The sequence below is a fragment of the Lepidothrix coronata genome, unplaced genomic scaffold (genome assembly GCF_001604755.1).
Source record: "Lepidothrix coronata isolate B3197 unplaced genomic scaffold, Lepidothrix_coronata-1.0 Scaffold23, whole genome shotgun sequence".
Classification (NCBI taxonomy): Eukaryota; Metazoa; Chordata; class Aves; order Passeriformes; family Pipridae; genus Lepidothrix; species Lepidothrix coronata.
The window spans coordinates 286,962-306,290 of record NW_016690203.1 but is presented as its reverse complement, the minus strand read 5'-3'; the positions used below and the strand labels follow the sequence as shown (position 1 = coordinate 306,290).

The 19,329-nt window shown below is 46.7% G+C and overlaps 1 protein-coding gene across 1 annotated transcript in view; it reads left to right on the top strand.

Moving 5' to 3' along the window:
- The first annotated feature begins 5,303 nt into the window (after nucleotides 1-5,303).
- F13A1 (coagulation factor XIII A chain) overlaps nucleotides 5,304-19,329 on the top strand; it is a 209,320-nt gene continuing 195,294 nt past the window's right edge. Inside the window, exon 1 of the mRNA XM_017808446.1 lies at nucleotides 5,304-5,322. The gene's annotated coding sequence lies outside the window, so the exon portion shown is untranslated. The remainder of the gene's footprint in view (nucleotides 5,323-19,329) is intronic.

Sequence of the window (19,329 nt, the reverse complement as noted above, 5' to 3'; positions counted from 1 at the left end):
GTACCCATTGCATGTCCCAGTGTCCTTGACCAAACACAGGACTCCTCAGGGCCCTTTCTCCAGCAGCTCCTGAATGCAGGGATCCCTTTATAACCTTATATCCACCACACAGGAATAGAATGCAGGGTAGTTAAGCTGAAACCCTGCTCTGAAACCCTGGAGTGTGACGCATAGCAGTGAGCTCAGCTGGGGAGCTCAACAGGTTTGTGGCCTGTTCTCCCATCTAGTGTTGGACTTCTTCAGATAAGAGTGGACCTTCTTTCTAGGTAGTCCCCTGCTCCCCATGCTCCAATGAGCTCTTTCTTTTCTGCTGCTTCAGATCCAGTGATGGAAACTGGTGGGGAGAGAATGACTTCAGGCTGCAGGCTGTTTTCCCTTGTAGCTGAAGGGATGCTGTATTTATTACCTCTTTTCCCGAGAAAACACAATTCCTCAGGCTGATTGCACTCTGACACTGTCCCACAGTTATAAGAATGGCTGACAGATGCACTTTCAGCTTTTGGGCAGTATTCAGGCCATTTTGGCAGTGAGATACAGTAGACCAAGGAGCCACACCGGTTGAGAAGAGCAGTCTGGGGGAGACGGCAGTGTTTGGGAAAAGGGTGTTTCCCTAGGCATTACCTCAGAGACATTTGTCATTTATTTCAGATTTAATCAGGATACCACTGGCAGCACAGATGCAGACTAAGTCTCAGCATGGTAAATTCAAAAAACTCCAAGTTTAAATGCATGAGCATTTGCTGGTTTACCTCCAGACCAGAAAGAACAGTGCCTGTTATTTCTTCCTGACACAGGAGACATTGCAAAGATCTGCAAACAGCCTTTTGCACATGCCAGAGCGTGCATCAAGTGCACTCTGGACATTGGTTCTGTGGCTTTCAGCTTGGGGCTGTCAGCACAGTGATGTTTCCAAAAGTGGGACACAATGTTGCACTCATCTACAGCTGCCCTGCTCTCAAACGCACACAGACATCTGCAGGAGAAGGGAGGTACCCCTCTGGTAGAGGCATCAGCCGGATAGCAGCATGCCTTTGACCGAGAGGAAAGGAATGCAGCATCTCCTGGTGACTGAGAAAGCTTGGGTGGTTTTGCACATAGGAAGCTCTTTTAAATGTGTTTCCTCCAACCGCCTGGCCTTTTGTTTTTCAGCCATGCTTGATGCTGGTGTTGGAAAGCTGAACTCCCCAGAAGTGAACTTCCTTTCCTACTATAAACTGACCCTTGGGGTTGCTATAGTGACTGCAGAGCAGCCAGCGGGCTGTATAAACACTCCCTCCCGCTTCCCATCACACTGGGCCTGAGAGGCTGAGCCACGGGATGTGCGCAGCAACCTGGATTATGCGGGTGGTTGTGAAATGCAAAACCGACAATTTCTCTGCTTCCTCCCTGCTTCCCCCACAGGGAGGCAAACCCAGCAGGCTGGTAGCAGGCACAAACACGCCCGTCCTGACGAATTTGGGCACATGGCATGGTACCGCAGAAACCAAACCCAGACATTCACCTGGGGAGCTTGAGCAAGATGTGGAAATATATGGTGCAACTGGATTCTCTGCAACATCTGATTCCTGTGGCCTCACTAACTGTTGAGCTTCCAGCTGTGAGGGGGGAGCGGTTTGGTACATACAATGTCACAGCTCCTTCTATGTAATTAATTGCAACAATCAACCGAGTGTGAAATCCATCAGTCTCTGGGTCCTCTGTTGCTCACTTTGATGTCAGCTCTTCTTCTTTCATTTTCTTTTTTTTTTTTTAATGCATTTCATTAAAGTCTGTCCCTGACTCTCTGAGTCGCTTTCCAGACATTGATGTTTGTGTGTGACTGTATCCATCCCCATAAAACCAGGTCAGGTGTTTCAACAGCAACAGCCTGTGAGACAAATTGAAGCACACGAGGAGGTGTTTCCCAGGCAGAGCAGGGTATACATCCCCTCTGGCCACTGCAGATGTTCTTCCAAACTGGCAGGTACAGTTTAGTCGGGGATTTTGTGAGAGGTGAGCTAAACCACCCTGCCAGGAGGAGATAATCAGCTCTGCTCTCACTGCAGTGGGATGGAACTTGATGGGTTATCTTCAAGAAATAAGGTTGCTGTCCCACCACAACAGGCCTGTGACTGCTCCAAAAAGCACAAAGCACATCATCTCAAAGGTGTGTAAAATAAAGCATCTGCTTCATGCCATCAGGAGGGCCCATTCCAAAGTGCCAGGCATCCTGCAAAACACCCACCTACTCCGACTGCCAATACACACTTTTTGTTTTACTATTAAGAGATTTCCTGGCACAAGGATGGATGGACTCACATGATCCCATTTTTATGTGTTAAGGGTGTCACTAACCAAGCTGATCGATAGGTACCTTTGCTCAGACACGTGGCTGTACAGTTGCAAGCTGTCCGGGGATTCCATGAATTCCCATCCTTCCTGCCACATTTGGAAATGTACACAACCTCTACTAAGCAAGGTACTGGTAGAGGCAGAAGAGAAGAAGGTTTCTGGAAGAGTGCTTGTCTGTAATCCCAAACATGTCCCTATAATCCCAGCCTGTGACTCAGAGCCGGGGGGATGCAGAGGGTCAGTGTGGCCTGCTCATCCACTGCAGTGAGTCATTATGCCCCAAGGAGAAAAGGAGCCTTAAAGCCTCACTCTGATTGCTGTGAATGATGGCAGTGGGACAAGTTGCACAAAGTATGCTAAATCAAAGGCAATTCTGACATAACTCGTTACAATACAAAATAGGGACCGGCCCTATAGTGTCTCACTAAACAGATGGCAGGTGCTGAGTCTGATTAAACAGGGTTTTCCGAATCACTTGCAGAGACAAATGAGAGGCAGGCAGAGGCATAAAGAAACACACAGTGCCTTCTAGATCTCAATGGGTTTGCATTTCTCTGTTTGCTCTGTGCCTGCCTTATTACAGAATTTAAAAATAAATCAGCTGAATTAGTTGGTGTAAGTACATGGCCTTTCCTGCTCCTGTCAAAGGAGTGCCCCAGTGTCGAGCAGTGCTGCCAGCTTGCCTGAGCTCGATGCAGAAAACTTGATGAATCGGTAATGTGACAATGACACTGATGCTCCCTTTACCCCTGAGAATAACACCACAGAAATTAACAGCCTGCAAATCCCTTATTCAAGTAGGGGCTTAGAAAGTGCGAAGTGGAGCACATGCATTTGTGAAGTAGCTGGGCGGAAGGAAATCAGGAAGAAGGAGGACAGGCAAAGCAGATCTGCTTTGGCAACCTTGGGAGCTCAAAGATGGTTGGGCAGGTGAGTTTATCGGTTTTCCTCAGAAGAAATCTTAGGCCAGCTTGGCTCTGATGAGGGCTAGTACAGACTCAAATGATGTGGCATCTGAATTATGTCCATAGAAGCAGTTAACAACCTGGATGCTTTACAAGTTATCAAAACCTCTGCAAACTGGAGGTCTTTTGTGCAATTTTTGATGATTCTCCTTGGAAGGCCAAATTTGTGGACCCCACAGACAATAGCACCACTTACTTATCTGAGCCCAGCTGCCCAGTGCCAGGGCTGCATCTCAGCTGAATGTCTGGCATAACAGGAAGCACAAGAAGGCACCACCTGAAGTCACCTCCGGTCTTGATGTTAGTGCAGCACTAAGGAAGCCTGAAGGAAGACACTGCAAGGGACCTTTCAAATCTTTCCTGCATCTGTTTCGGATTCAGCTGCAAATGGTCCAGGGATGCCCTTTCCAGATGTGGACTGACACCGTGGCTGTCCAGGGAAGCTGAAAATTGCTGGGGGAGGGAAGGGGAAAGGATTATTAGCACAGCTCAGCTTAAAAATGAGGGGAGGTTTGTGAGGCTTCTCCTAGGTCTCCCTGCTGTTGGGAGCGTGTTCTCAGAGGCGCCCCTGGCTCTGGGCTGTGAGTGGCCGGTCGGTGCTGCGGTCGGCTGCTGTTGCCTCCCAAAGCCGCAGCAGCATTGTTGAGGTGCAGACGTGCAGAACAGCTCACGCCAAGGCTGCACACTCACAGGTGATCTTTTCCTCTGTACATTTTCCAGCGGAGCTGGCAGCTGCTCCTGCAGTGTGCATGCTTCATTGGCTATCCAAAGAAGGAACTGGGCGGGCGTTGATCCAATTGAGGCGGTTTCAAGGAGTGAAGGCAGGAAGGAAAATTACCAACTTTGACATATGTTGCTCCCTGCAGGTCTCTCTTATTATAGCCTGGCAGAATGTCAAGGTGCACAGACACGACCCAGAGCTGTAACACACGATGGCTGCTTTGCCTCCTGTCCCACCCCTTTCACACAGGCAGCAGTAGCAAAACCATTTCTGGCATACCAGGAAATCCTGGTTCTCTCTATTATCAAGGAGGGAGTGAGCAGTTATACAACTTTGAGCTGCCATCAGCAGGACTCGTGGGAGGGAGGGGGGGAATAGTTCACTTGGAAAGGAATGCTGCAGTGTAGGGCAGTGGTTTTGACATGCTGGAGTGAAACTTGGCATAAAGGAACAGAGGGAATTCGTTTGCCAGGTAGACGTGGCACTTCAGCAAGAGACTAAGTGAAATGGCAGTGGAAACCTTGAGAGATCTTAAGAGGTGGCTAGTTAGCACAGGGCATGTATCTGCAGCCCTTAGTGTGGGTTTCACAGCACTGGGTGTCCACAGCTTTCTAACAACTATTATTTACCTGACTCTTTAGCTCTTTTATCTTGCCAGCACACATGAGAAGCCAGCTGTGTGCATAGTCCTACCTGGGGTAGGGCCTTCAACTTGACAAGAAGAAATGAAGACCCAGGGTTCAGTGGCCTGAAGTGTTTGTCAGCCATTTGTGATGGCAGAAATCTACTTACTTTTCCGAGAATATTTAACCACTCTAGTGTGCCAAGAAGAATGTAGTGTGGCATAGCAGCCATCCAGAACAATGGCAAATATTTGTTCCTGGTAAAAATTTGCTTGCCGCAAGTCTTCATTTACAGCATATCTCCTGTTTTGGAGCAGATGGGAGGGAGGTCTGAGATGTCTCTCTGAAATGTCAATCTGAAAAGGCTGAGTCTTAAAGACAGCACTTATGTGGAAAGGCTGGGAGAAATACACAGGTGTATCAAGAAGCAATAGGTGTGCATTGGATTTACACCTTTCGTTGTCCCTCCTGAAAGTCCCTGCCAAGGGTTTGACATCTAAACAAACATGTTAAACCTTCCTCTTTGCATATTCTTTCTGCTGGGGCAAGTTCCCCATTGCTCGCTTTCACACTGTGTTTTCTTTCAGCCCTTGTTTTTTAGTCTGTCAGCACAACCTTGAGAGAAAGGACTTTGGCTGAGAGCTGAACACACAGTACCAGCTGTACTGATTTCCATCGCCTGGTATGTAGCAGTGGACTTTCACACTGTGCCTTCTTTGCCTCCCCCAGTTAGGCTGAAATCTCTCACCACAGTTTCTGCTTTTCTTTGTGGTGGAATTGACTTGGCCATGAGAAGCAGTGGATTTAGGCTCCTGCAGCCCTGCTGTCAGCACAGGAGCCCCTTGGCAGGGTGCAGGCAGCCATGTGGGATGAGGGGCTGAAAGCATTGGAGGAATGTTGATGTTCCAACAAACTTTGGGATGAACTAGGGAAGGTGGAATGCATGATTGGATCAGAGAAGAGGAGGAAGTGAGTGGAAAAGGGAGATACAGTGTGACAGATGGGAAGGAGAGCAGAAGGGCAGTGTGAAATCACACAGGGGATGGGCAGCATTTGAAGAATAAAGACAATAAAAGTTGAGGGACTGTTATAAGTGTCTAACTCTCTGGGGAGCTTGTAAGAAATTGGACATCTCTCCTCCCCTCTGATTTGGACTGTATTTTGAAAAGAAAAGAAACAGAACAGTTATTTTAGTGACTTTTTCTTTGTGTGTGTGTGTGAAATACTCAAGTTGTTGCACCATGATTATTTTCCTTTACATTCCTCTGGTTATAGCAGTGAAATAGATTAAAACCAAAATATTTTGTATTTTGTCATATGCTTTGCTGCCCTGTCCTTTTCTCCTTTCTGTGACTTTGGCAAGGAGCGGTGCAAAGCCGAGACTTCTCCTCTTCCTTGGCAGGGGTTTTACCCTGACCCATGTAAGGCAATGTTGCTACCTGGCAGTTACGATGCTCTTTAACCTTAAACAAAGGTTCACGTGAAACACAGGCCTTTTGTGTGGATAGAGGGAAATAGGATGAAGAAATCAGATAATGCCAGAATAGCAGCATGCCTGGAACAAAGATTTGGAAGAGTAACATGGGAAGGGGATGCTACAACCTCCTCCTCAAATATTCTCCAGGTGCTGGGACATGATCTAGAAAGTCTTCCCTGTCCTAGTTTTACTCAGATGTAAGGTCTCTTCATCCCATCATGTGGCTTGCAGATACTGGTCACCAACAACTCCTTTCACCTGCTTCCCCTTTGCATGCCTTGGAAAAGGCTCTAAAACCGTATTTCTGCCGTCTCCTCTCTTGCTGCTATTTGTTCTTGCAAAGTGTACCTAGCACACCTATTTTCTCTGGCAGCACTTTTTTTGTATCCCAGGGGACTTGTAAGAATTAGGGTCGGCTTGACATGAGTGGAGTACTGTACAGAGATATTTACAGCTGTTTGCAACGCTTGTGTTGAGTATGAAACCAGCAGCAATTAGGATCCAGGCCAGTGCCTTCAGTGAATAATGGTCTTGGTTACTTGGAAATATCAGATGGCTTCAGCTTTATGCAGTTGCTACGAGGAAAAAAAGTTAAGTAAACAAAGAAAAAGAATAAGAGGAGGGAGTGGTGGTTTTTTTATTGGCATAGTCAAGAAGGGCAGTCAAAAAGAGAGAAAGAAACTGGAAAACAATACCCTGTGTCTTCTCTTGCAGCCCACAGCACAGAACATTTTCTTTGCGCGTTCAATACCCTTTGCCATGATCACTTTTGGTTCCTGTCCCTCGGAGACCTTTCTTGGAGGCCAGTGTTGTTATTTGAGTGCTTCACTGTTAGGATTTGTTTCTAATATCGAACATATGACCTTAATTGCCATACAGTCCTGGGACCTCATCCCTGTGAAGCACCTTCACATCTCATGGTCTCCATGGCAGCCAGTAGTAGTCAACAGCACGTCCCTGGAGGAGCACTCAGCATTTGTCCCTCCTTTGTAAGATGTGTCTGAACAGTCCGCCTGGTTTCCTTTGGGGTTTGAAAATGGGGGATCCTGAGAAGAGATTATTTCTGGAGGTTTTCCAGAGCTGCTACTTTGGCTGTTGCATAGATGCCTTCCTCTCCTATAGATAAGGGAGAAATGCTTTCAGATTCCTGGAAATATTTTAATTTTGTCTTTCCTTGGATAAATAAGATAATGTAAGGGAACGGATTATGCTGTTTCTTGGTCTCCAGCTGCAGAAAGAGGCACTTGGCCACCTTTGCCAGACTGGCCTCAGAGTTTGTAGTCTTCTATGCTTTTCCTCCTGACTGTCAGTGTGGGTCTCACCTGGACCTGAGAGCTGTGTAGGTAGTTCCTGCAAGTCAGGGACCTTCACCTGGATTTTTGGGCTCATCTGACTTTTCTGTTCCAGACTAGCCCTGATCACAAGTCTTCCTCTGCACACCACTGTTCAGAAATAGAGCAAGCTTCTTTTGTCACCCCAGAAGAACCCCTCTGAAGACTCTGAGGTGAGGCAGGACTTCTCCTTGCAGCTTGTTTTCCCTGTCCACAGCAGAGGTTGACTTGTCTCACAATGTTCCCCACAGCGGCCCCTGTTTTCCCCTGGAGATGCAGCCTGTAATGAGATCAAGATGGAAGGACAGTCTTTTAGCAACTCTTCAGCCTGCTCTAGCAATGGAGGAGGGCTGCCAGTGCATCTGTCAGTGGGATGAGATCGGGGTAGTCTTGCCTTCTAGCAACGATGGAGCTGGTCCTTCCAGACGAGTGTACTCCCGCTTGTGATGACACCAAAAAAGCCTTGGCTCCTTGCAGGCTGCTGGCACACACAGCTTGCTAGAGCACTGGCAAGTTTTTAAGGTTTTGTCAGATGGGAACAGTGGTGGAGAAAAGAAAAGTGAAACCAGATGTTTTTCCTTACGGTTGCTTCATGTTCATATGAGGGGGGAGAAGAGAGGCCATAAAAATGTCATAACCCTTGATCCCCGAGGCTCAGCATTATACTGTGCAAAAGCCAGTGCTGTAAATCCGCACCTCAGCAGCCGAGGGTCCCGACAGCACGAGACCATTGCGATAGCTGAGGGAGAAGAGTCTTTGCATTTGTCAGCATAAACTGGAGGAAAAAGCCTTTGGGAAGTTAACGCCCATAGGCTACTTTTATGGAATGAGTTATTTTTTCAGATTTCTCTGGGGATGCATCAGTGCTGAGTCCTGAGGCTGACCGTCAGGCTTAGAAATTTGGGATGTGTTTGCACAGCAATCAATCTACCCTGCAGGCTGTGTGGAGGAAGCAGTGTTAACTTCCTCCTCCCCAGAACAGGTTCACCTGCCAGCACACCAGGGCAGCCCAGCACTGGGGTGAGGACTTACTGCCAGGGCATTCACCTGACTTGCCAGAAGGGGTTTGGCAGCCCTTGCTGCCCTGTGCTGCTGCAGCTACACATGTCCCTGCCACCTCAGACACCCAACCTGGGTACCACCAGGCAGCCAGCAGCCATGTAGAAGCAGTTCTAATCAGAGGGTCCAGCTGGCAGCAGAGGAGAGGTGCTAGGAACAGTCTGACTCCAGTCATATCTTGTTTTGTATAGGAGAGGCTGCTTGTGGTAGTCAGAAAACAACTACAAGGAGTTCCAGGCAGCGCCCTTCCAGGGAAATGCGTGCTTGGGTGAACGCAGAGATGGAGGAGAGGAAAGTTGTGTACACACAGGCCTTGAGCCACACAAAGGTTTGAACAGAAAGCAGCCAGGCCTTTTCTGCCTTGTACAACTAGGACTGTGATAACCAGATATGTTTTTCTTGATATTTCTTGATACTTGCACACTGAGTTTCTGTGTACATGTCAGCAAAGAGAAAAGGCTTTTTTGATTTGATGCAGACTGTATGGACTCCTTGCAGGAGCTGGGTTAGGAGGTGATTTCAGCCATCAGCCTGGATTCTGTATCTGAATTTCCCTGCAAGATCAAAAGTGACTAGGCTTAGTCCTATTTTAGAGGAGTAAGCTGTGTTACTTCCCATACAATTCAGGTAATTTGCGTGCTGGGCAATGTATAGTTATAGTTCTAGTTCTACTTGTGCTAATGGGTGACCAGGAACAAAAACAGCATGAAAGGCAGAGAGTGCACAGAGGGGGCTGTGGGCCTGAACTTACAGGATTTCATTTTGGATCCTGGTTCAGCCAAAGACTTCTGTGGTTTCTGTGGTTAAATCATTTAAACCATCTTTTGGAGCCTTCTGCCCTTTTGCAAAAGAATTAAGCAGCCCCTGGTAGTCTCGGTAGGGCCCTGAGATTGCATGCTGTCCAGGTATTATGACAACATGGTCCAATTGGTTAGAATAATTTTAAAAAATATTTTCATATGGGAGTTACTCATCCTGTAAAATAATTTCGTGGAATGACTGCAGGGTTTTTTTTTTTTTTTGACTTTGCAACATATTTTACTAATAAAATGACTAAAAGTTTAATCTTTTGGGGATAGGAATTGCAGACATTTTTCCTTACTGCTTAATTTCTCTTCTACACCACCATACTAAGTGATGGAAAGTTGGAGTTATTTGCAAGCTGCCTGGCATTGCCATTGCACTATTTGTACTAAAGCTGGCATCCTGGCTATCCTGGTGCACTACAGAAAGAGATTAGTTTGTGGGCAACTGTGCTTGCATCAACTTTGCATTGACTAGGATGTTCTCGGGCAGACAGAGTTCTTCTGGTCCTTTGTCACTGATCATCTTTTCTAGACCTCTTGTCTATCTCACACCTCTCTTCTGGACTCTTTCCAGTTGGTTGGTACTGAACTTTTGTCTCCAAAACCAGAGAGCAGTCCACCTCCAGCCTAGATGGTCCTGGGTAGAAGGATTACTTCACTTGTCCAGAGGGTTTTTCTTCTGTTTATACATCCAGCACGTTGTTTGCTTTTTCCTAATGGTGTTGCACTGTTGACTGACATTCAGCATATGACCCTGATCCTCCTCTGCAGAATATGTACCAAGATGGTGTTGTCACCATCCTGAATTTGGGAATTGATGTACTTCTTACAGCATTTAGTTCCTTGTGCTTGGGCCACTCGAAATGCTCTATCTCTGTGACCCTGTCTTCAATTTTCCTTTGGTAAATGGAAAGAAACTGCTATTATTGACTCAGGCAATGTAAATCGATGTTTATTTGAGGGAGGCTTGGGTGATGGAGTTGTAGTGGACCAGAGCACTGGGAATCAGAGGCAGATATTATGGACAAAACTGAAATGTAATGGCTGATGTTACCATGCTCAGTTGTGAAAACACTAGTTAGCTTTGTCAAGGGATGAATGTTGCTGACTGGCTTTAAAAATAATTACAAAATATTGCCTGGTTGTAGAAATGAACATAAGAACAGTTTTGCATCTCTCCTTGAGTTAGGGAGTTAGCAATAGCCAGAGGGCGAGGATTTCAGGTGCATACCTGTTATCTCCTGACATTTTGCAAAATGACTGAAAACTTCAGCCAGTTTGCGAAATGACAGGTTTCACAACATGAGAACATAACATATGTGCCTTAATAAGCTACTGTAACTGAAAGAGAGCAGTAACTCAACAGCACCTTTCAGTGTTCAGTGAGAGATGAAGTTAGTCTGAGAAGACAGGAGTCCACTCCCTCCATCAGATATTCTCCCTCCCCTGTTGCAGCTAAGAACTTTGGATCCATTGAAAAGGACAGAATGGCCTTTAGACTTCTGTTAACCTGGAAACTCCCTTAGTACTGAATTTTTTTTCTCTTGTCAGAAACTCCTCCCCTTGCACCCAGCTGCTTCTCCCTGCTCTTTTTGCTTTAGTTCAGTACAGCAGAATTTCTGCAGGATTAAAAGCCACTCCGTCTGCTATGCAAGTGTTGGGAGAGGAGAGTGATTGCTGGGCAACTGATGAGCTGGGGTGAAACAGTGTTGGGAAACAGAGCACAATGTTCTTTTCTTTTTATGGAAAGTGATATATTATTATAGACCACAGTAATCCAAGGTTTGCTCTTACTACTTCACGATTAGCGAACAGGCCCCACTTGTGCTGTACCAACCATTTGTGGAGCTGTGGAAGGTACGAGGATGTCAATTGATCTTGATTTGTGCTGTAGGATTGCTTCATACAAAAGGAAATTTATCATTGGGTTTGGTTTCAGGGTACAGAGATGGATATCATGCTATCTTTCCAGGGAAAGCACAGGCCTCCACTGTGCCAGACAAGTCACTGGTCCTTGCTGGATCTTCCCTGGCAAATTCCCTCTCTTCTCGGGAGCCTTTACTCGGTCTAAAAGCTGGAGCAATCAGCATACAGTACAAAATGTTTTGCAAACTTTTCCCAGTCTGTCCCTGTGTCACACCCATTTGAGGGAAAAATAAAATAAGGCTTTTCCTCAGCCATAGAAATGGTTGGAATTATTATTTGCATGGCAACTCAAACTTTGTGAGATGCAGGGTAAACACAGAAACAGGTGAAGCCCTGGTTCTGCATCAGAGACCACAAAGACTGTGTAGATAAAAAAAAAAATCAAAAAGCTGATAAAGATGTAGGCAAGCCCACCCTCGGAAAACAGATGTGTTGTCTTTTAAAATTTCTTCTACCACCATCCCGAATCAGAGAAAAATGAATTTAACTTCCAAACTGCAAGGCTCAGAGAAATAAATAAGCAGCAAACTACAAAAGTGTTATTCTTCTTACAGGCTTCTTATGCAAGGTGAGGTTTGTGCTGAAGCATGAAGCTTTCATGTCTGAGGTGTGGTGAAAAAATATGGAATAATGTGACTTGTGACAAAATCATGAGACCTGCCGAACTGTTTCTCAGACCAGTGCCCAAGTGTACCTGTCACTCCTTCTTTATCCAGCATACCAGCCCCTGTTACATGGAGCCAGGCTCCCAAGGGACCAGGCTGCTCTGAAACTGTTGCAAGGCAGCAAATGATCTAGTCAGTGCAGGTCAAAGCAGGGAAGAGGGAGCAGCATATCCTTCAGCAAAAATCAGTTCAGGGACCTGGAGAACTGGCTGTCTGTGAGATGGGGCTGAAGGGCTCGCTGCTGTACCCCTGCTGTGCTTGCTCTCTGCCTGCCCCTGCTTGGCTGCAGCCGGCTCAAGTATGCCAGAAACACTGATTGTAATGTGGAGATCCCTGTGCGCGAGCCAGAGGAGAAAATAGCTGGGCAGATGGTGCTATATTAAGGGGAGAGCATCTCAGAATTGTCTGCTGGGATTCTCCAGGGGCAAGGGTCCGTCTTGGCCTCACTTGCTCTCTGCCTTCCCTGGCACCTCCTCCTCTTCTGCCCCTTATCTCCCTTATAGGTCCTTCCTCTCTGAGGAAGATGTGGGATGATGCGTGGCCCAAGGGGTGCTACCTCCAGCCTGGAATTTGGGGGAAGATGAAACCTGGGCGTATAAAGCTTGTGCCCTATCTTTGTTCAAGCAAGCTGGAGGTCCCTCTGTTCCCACGCTCTGGTCCAGCTCTGTGCTCTGCCACAAGTCCCAGGGCAGGACCCAAGTGGCAACTTTTCACAGGGATGGGCTGGCATGGGCAAGGGAGGGCCTCCTAATCTTCCCTGTCAGCAATCAGCTTTCTTCTCTTCAGACTCCATGGGGGAAGGACTTGCAGCAGCATGTTATTCTTCTTCCTCTCCCAGTCTCAGCTCATCTCCTTCCCCCCTTCCTCTCCCCCATTCCCCCCCCTTCTTCACCAGCCAAGTACCAGCCCCACTCCTCATCCCTGCCAGTAGTCTCTGCCTCCCTCCTAGCTCTCCCCTCCGGTTCCCAGTTAAGCTTCACCGAGCAGGGCAGTAGGCAGAGGCGATAGAGGAGGACAGTGACAAGATACAGCTGCTGCCTGCGTTCAGCAGCAATGAGAGTGGCCCCTAGTGCCCAGCAGCAGAGCGGGTTGGGCATGGATGGCCACACGGCAGGACAGGGGGAACCAGAGTCGCCTCTGGAGGTCAGCGCCTATTCCCCGGGGTAACCTTGTGTAAACAAAGCATCTGCACCTTCCGCAAACATACATCTAGCACGGAAAACAAACAGGAGAAGTGAAACACATCGGTTGATGATTCAGTTGAAGAGCCTGAAGATTTGTGGCTTTTCACTTTACCCTTAAATGTTTTTTGGTGGCACTAAGACCATTCCCTGGTGCAGGGAGGTCTCCAGGAATCTGGCCAGAAGTTCCCTTGCCCCATCTTCTTCCCAGTACCACTGCAGAACAGAGTATATGTGTTGCATGACTTTCCCAGCCCTTTGAAACATCCTCATGGGTAGTATAAAGACAGTAGCTGAACGCACATGGAACGGTCATCCTCCTTTATCAGTGCAAGCATCTGGTGTTTGGGGGGCTCAGAAAGGAACAGAGCTGTGTGGTCAGATGTGATATGAGCTCCAGTGTGATGTATCTGGGCTGTGACTGGGATCCCTAGCTGGTCACCACAGAAGACTGGAGTGCACAAAAGCCCCGGAGTTGCTCTAAGTAATGGATTTTCAGAATCCTGCACATACAGAGAAAAACCTGTAGTTTTCTACAGTTTCCAATCGGAGTGTGGAAAGATTAAAGATGGAAATACTGGGATAGTCATGGGTGTTAAAAGGGATGTTGGGAGATAAAGAAGCACAGCAGCCTCATGGGAACAGTAAAGCAGTCAATCAGAGATGCTGCAAAAGACTTGTGGGACGCTGGTCATAGTTTCCTCTTTATAGCACGCATTTTACTCAGTTTGTTCTTCTGTTGTAAAGATAGTTTTACTGCCTGTGAATGGTTTTCATGACAGTCCTTTTCCACACAGCCCTTTCACAATGTTTTTCTCCGTATTAAACTTGATAGGTTTTCTAAGTGTAAGATTGTCACAGGAAAAGAGTTTTGTTTTTTTCCATCTCCTGAATATTAAAAAGTCTTGTCCACAGTAGTGCTCTCAAATATTTTTTCTAGTTAGTAAAATATGATGCTCCTGGGTTTTTATCATGTGCTTCTTCATATCACTGTTACCCAGTGGTATTTCACCCCAGCGTATCATGGTCCTCTCAGAACTTAGTTTGTTATTCAAGATGACTCTGCATCCAAAAGGAAAGAGGCGGTGAGGTCCTGGGCTGCCTGATGAAAAGCGCCAGTGCTCAAGAGAGGGAAATACTAATTCTGTTGTAGAAAGCAATGTGACATGCCATTTGTACAATGCGGGGCAGTTATGGTCATTCATGTTCAAAAAGATTGATTCATGCTGGAACAGGTGCAAAGAAAGGCAATGGGAGGATTAGGGTGTTGGAGAGCTGAGGTTATAAAAGTAAGACTAAAAGAGCTTGGCTTATTTAGACCCGTACCATGAAGGCTGAGAGAGGGATATGATCGGTCTCTATAAATACATCCTGGAGGTTAATGCTAAGGAGGAAGAGAAGCTATTTCAGTTAAAGGACAATGCTGACACAAAAGCAAATGGCCATCATAAACCTGGCATGCAGAAAGCGAGATGGGGAGTTAGGTCAATGTCAGGCATTGCTGCTGGCAGGCTGAGGGCAGGGGGCTCGGGTAGCCCATGGGAAGGCTGTGTGGCTGTCACTGCCTGTGCACGCAGGCTTGGCACAGCAACCATGGGCTTGCCAAGGCCCACAGGAGACATCTGCCCAAGCCTGTTTGATGGTGTGCTGGAGAGGTGGCCCAGCAGATCCAGAGCTCCCACCCACTCAGACCCTCAGGGTGGCACCAGCTCTGATGTCCCTGCCTGGCTGCTCAGGGCTCCCTCATGGCCTGGGATCCCATGTCAGCCCTCAAGGCTATAACAGCCTGTGCCCAAACCACGTGGCAGCAGGGCCGGTCTCAGCTCTCCACAGCCCTGCCCTACCTGCCCTACAGGAGATGCCTAGGGCTGGCACTGCCATCCAGGGGACAGGCCTCCACCAGCCACGTTGGTCCCACTGCCAGGGGTGTTAGCAGTGTAGGGCTGTCCTGATTTCCATGCAAGGCTTTCACCAGCCTGTACGTTGCAGCGGCCATAGTAGCCTCAGTTTGCCTTTCTGGGGAGAAAGAAAGTGCCATTGAGATGGAGCACCCACTTTGTTTCATGGTCAGGGGAGAAGTTTCCCCTGTCAGAGCTGGAGTAGTCTTGGGGTATGGAAGGAGGCAGTTGCTCCATCCTGTTGCTGGCTTTGGAGCCAGGGCCGGGAGTGCAGTTTGCTCCCCAGGGCAGAGCTGCAGCAGCACAGGGTGTCCCCAGGAGCCTGCAGACATTTTGTTCCTGGCACAGTGCGTGGTTGGCTGCTGGAGTTAGCCCATGGCTGACAAGCTCTCTGGGTGTGTCTCTCACTTGAAATCACTCACATCATGTTGTGCTTCAAATCTCTGACTTGGGCTTAAGCTCTCGCTGCCTCAGTGTTGGCAACGCAAGATGAGTGAGCTGCTCTCAGTGATGGGAGCTGAGTCGCTGCTAGCTTGCCAATCCAGTTTTATTTCCACTGCACGATGTATAGCTTGATGAAAGGCTTTACCTTTGGATCAGTGGGATGGAGAGGACCTGACAGTGAAACTATGCCTCTTGCCGAAGTGTGCTCAGCCAGGGCAGGAGCCCTGCCTCTCCTCCCCGAGATGCTGCTGCTGCTTGCTCTTGAAGTGCTCTGCTGGCACAGTGCTCTGAGCACACCCCACCTTCAGTGGCCAGGCCATTCATCTGAGGACCAGGTGACATAAACAATCGAGACCATACCTATCTGGCAGGTTCAGCTTTTATTGCTGCTTGCAAAACAAAATAATGTTGCTGTCACAAGTATCCCAGCTCACATGTTTCGGGGCTTTCCCCCTCCTCCCCCTTTCTATTTTCATTGCTGGAGGCTGAGGGCAGCCCATGGGATGAATATTTCACTCCAGACTTCCATTCAGCTGTTAAGTCAGGATGTTTGCCAGAAATGTAATTCTTTCTTATATTTCCAGGATAATAGCTGGGTAGGATGGCAGATGGCTCATTCAGGATGAGACATTACATTTTATTCCTGGCATAGGATGGCATGTGGCTGTCCTGCCTGTGGATAGGTACTTGGCTAATGGTGCTTCTTTAAGGAGAATTTTTTGTTTTCTTTTGTTTTGTTCTGGATGGCTTTTTTTTTTTTTTTTTTTTTTTTTTTTTTGTTAAATACCTCTTCTCTTGTTTCGCCCAGTGAATTCTGCTGGCTGGGACATCATGTATCAGAAAGGGATCCATCAATGCATGTGTTAGATACCTGCTGCCCTCTAATGGCTGTCTTTCCCTGAGAGCCTTGGGATAGCACGGGGTTTTTTGCACTCGGTGAAAGAAATCTGCTTAGCTCAGAGCTTTTTCCAGTGTTTTCATAGCATGGGACAAATCTGTGGAGAGAAAGTGTGGAGAGATCTCTTCATTACTTTTTGTGGTATAATATGCTTCTTCCCTGCACTCAGTGCAAACTCCATCTTTTGCTCCTTGCTTCTGCCACTCCATACTGCTTTCATTCCTGTTATGGAAGTGCTTGCATTTCCTAACAACTTTAGATGGGATTTAGAGGGTGGACAAAAAATAGCAACAGTGTAGCCCTTGAACTCCATCACCTTTCTGCAGACCACAGGAGACCTGGTCAGAGAGACACTGCTGTGGGCTTGCCAAACACTTGGAGGGAGTTCAGACAGCTCTATTTGTGAAACGCTTTACTGTGGTAACGAAGACACATAGTGACAACTTCTGTTAGTTCACTACCAGACATATAATAATGTCTGCTCTGTTCTGAGAAAATTATCGGTGCCCTGCCTGCCTTGTTGACTTAGAGGGATTACATTTCTTGGGAAGTGGGACCATGCAGTTCCCTGCTGAATGGCTTGTTGCGGCTTATCAGCGGGCAAGGTACAGCATGTTGTTCCCTCGGGAGCATTTCCTGAACCGGCATGGGCTCCCTGAAAAGCCTGGTGCTCATCGAGTGTTATGGAGTTCTTCTGGTTTTCTCCCCAAAACCAAAATCTTTAAGACTGACTGGAGGTACACTGCTGTATTGGAGCAGCACAAAGGAAGCAGTAAAATATCTGGAAGGAATTTTGCAGATGAGTTAATGATCAGTGGAGTATGAAGAATGGTACTGACACAGCCTGCATCTCTTTGCCAAAGAATCTAGCATCCTACTGAGGACTGGAGTCCATAAGCAGCTGGGGAGAACGAAAGATGAATTGCAGTTAAGCAGACAAACAAGTACTCTGAAAACATTTGGAGGAAAGTTCCAGGGGCTGGGGCCTGACTTTGTTCACAGCTTTTTCTCTCTTTTGGCTTAACTACTTTGCTAATTTTGATAACAATCTCAATGAGAGCACAGGATCACAACCATTGTTCCATCACAGTTACCCAGTCTCAGTGAAAATTTAATGAGATCAACAAGGCTGCAGTCTTTGATGTTCTCTCTTCTACTCAGCCTGGAAAGAACAGTTTTAGTGCTCTATTTATAAAATATATTTTAAATTTGGATTTGTACATTTTGGAAGGTGGGGGTGAAAGCCTGGCTTCATTCAAATCAGTGGGAGTTTTGCCATCATTTACATGGGCCAGAATTTCATCCTTGTTTATATAGTTTTGCAGCCAGGCTGAAGAACTATTAGGAAGCCTGGGCCAGAAAAAAAATCTTGAATCTTAACACTGCTGCAAACAGTTGGGGTAAAAATGCTGGGAAAGTCCCAAGGAAATTGAACTGGCATAGAAGTCATGTTTAGCTGGCCGTGGTTTAGATGCCTTTTTTGTGCTCTCCATCTCTCCTCTGTCACTCTCCAAACTGCAAATGATGTGCTGCAGACCAACCTGATCTGCAGAGAGCTGCAATTCTGACATGTAGCCATCTGCAATGCCTTCATGGGCAGGGGAATGCTGGGTAGCTTTTTAAGATCAGATAATAGGCGGGTGCAAGACAACCAGAAGTCTGAACATACTTAGTAAGCAATGTTCCTGACTAATGTAGGCAGCAGTCTGTTTAATAGCAATCCACACTTGGTAGCCAAAGTGCTATGGGATGTGCTTGGATCAGGTTTGGGCATGTACCAAATTAAAAAACTGCTCTGTTAGACGGGTTGCTTTTTCTAAGCTGCCATTATAGGTCAGTGCAACACACCCAACTAGGAGCCATGTGTTAAAAGGATTTCTAGGTCACATCTCTGTTGCTGAGCATTTGCACCCCTGGGGTTTTCAGGTGGTCTTTTTATATCTAGTAGCACTCAGCAGCTTCTAAATTCCTCAGTCTGTGCAGCAAAGAACATGTGCAGCTGTTCATTTCATTTGATAAATCCTACACCTCATACTCCAGAATCACAGTGAACATACTTAAAATTTCTATTTTGGGTAGAACAGTGAAACCAATAAGTTGCAGTGTAGTTTTTACCTCAGAATTTGCACTGATTTTAAAAATGGCGACATCTGTGCAGCTTCTTCTGCTAAAACACTGGGATGCAAGGTGCTGTACAAACTAGCCTGAACATCCACACATGTCTGCAACACTCTAAAGTGGTCGTATGATTTTGAACTCATTTAGTTTAATATTGTACCACCCAAGCATAGCACCTTATGTAGGGAAATTTTCACAGGTACTACCAAGGCCTAATATGGATTGTTAAAACAGTCAACCCTTAAGGTAGAACTCTGAGCTAAAAATAAATTGCTTAGTCCAAGTGTCCACATAAGGTTGTGCTATGCTCCATAGCTTATCTGGTCACAGTGACTTCAGAGGAACTACATTGAAGAATGCAAGAAAAAAATTTGGTCCCAGGCTCTGATCTCAGATTCTCCTGTAGGCCACAGAAGCACGTAAAGCAACATTGTCTGTTCTTTCTACAAAGTTTCCTCTGAAGAATGAGGATCCAGTCAAGTACAGACTAATCCTGGACCCAAGTATGATGGCTGAAGAGTTGTTGGACTGGATCCTATAGGCCTTGTTTAAAACAAAACAAAACAAAAACCAAAACAAAACGGATAAACAGTCCTGCTGACACCGGTTGGATTTTTGGCTGAAGAAGATCTACTAGGTTTGACACTTCACGGATGAAAAGTGAAATCGTTGGAGTGACTTTCCTGTTTTCTTCAAAGAAACATGCCATCACTCTCACCGAAAGCAACACTCCATATAGAACCAGTTTGACTTCCTCTTCTAGGCAGAACTCACCAGAGAGAATTTTGTTGAACCTCACCGATATGCTGGTGGCTGCAATGAGCTTGATATAAACAGAGCGAAGGGACAGCCCATAGGCCTTCCCTTTCCCCTACCAGTGGAAAAG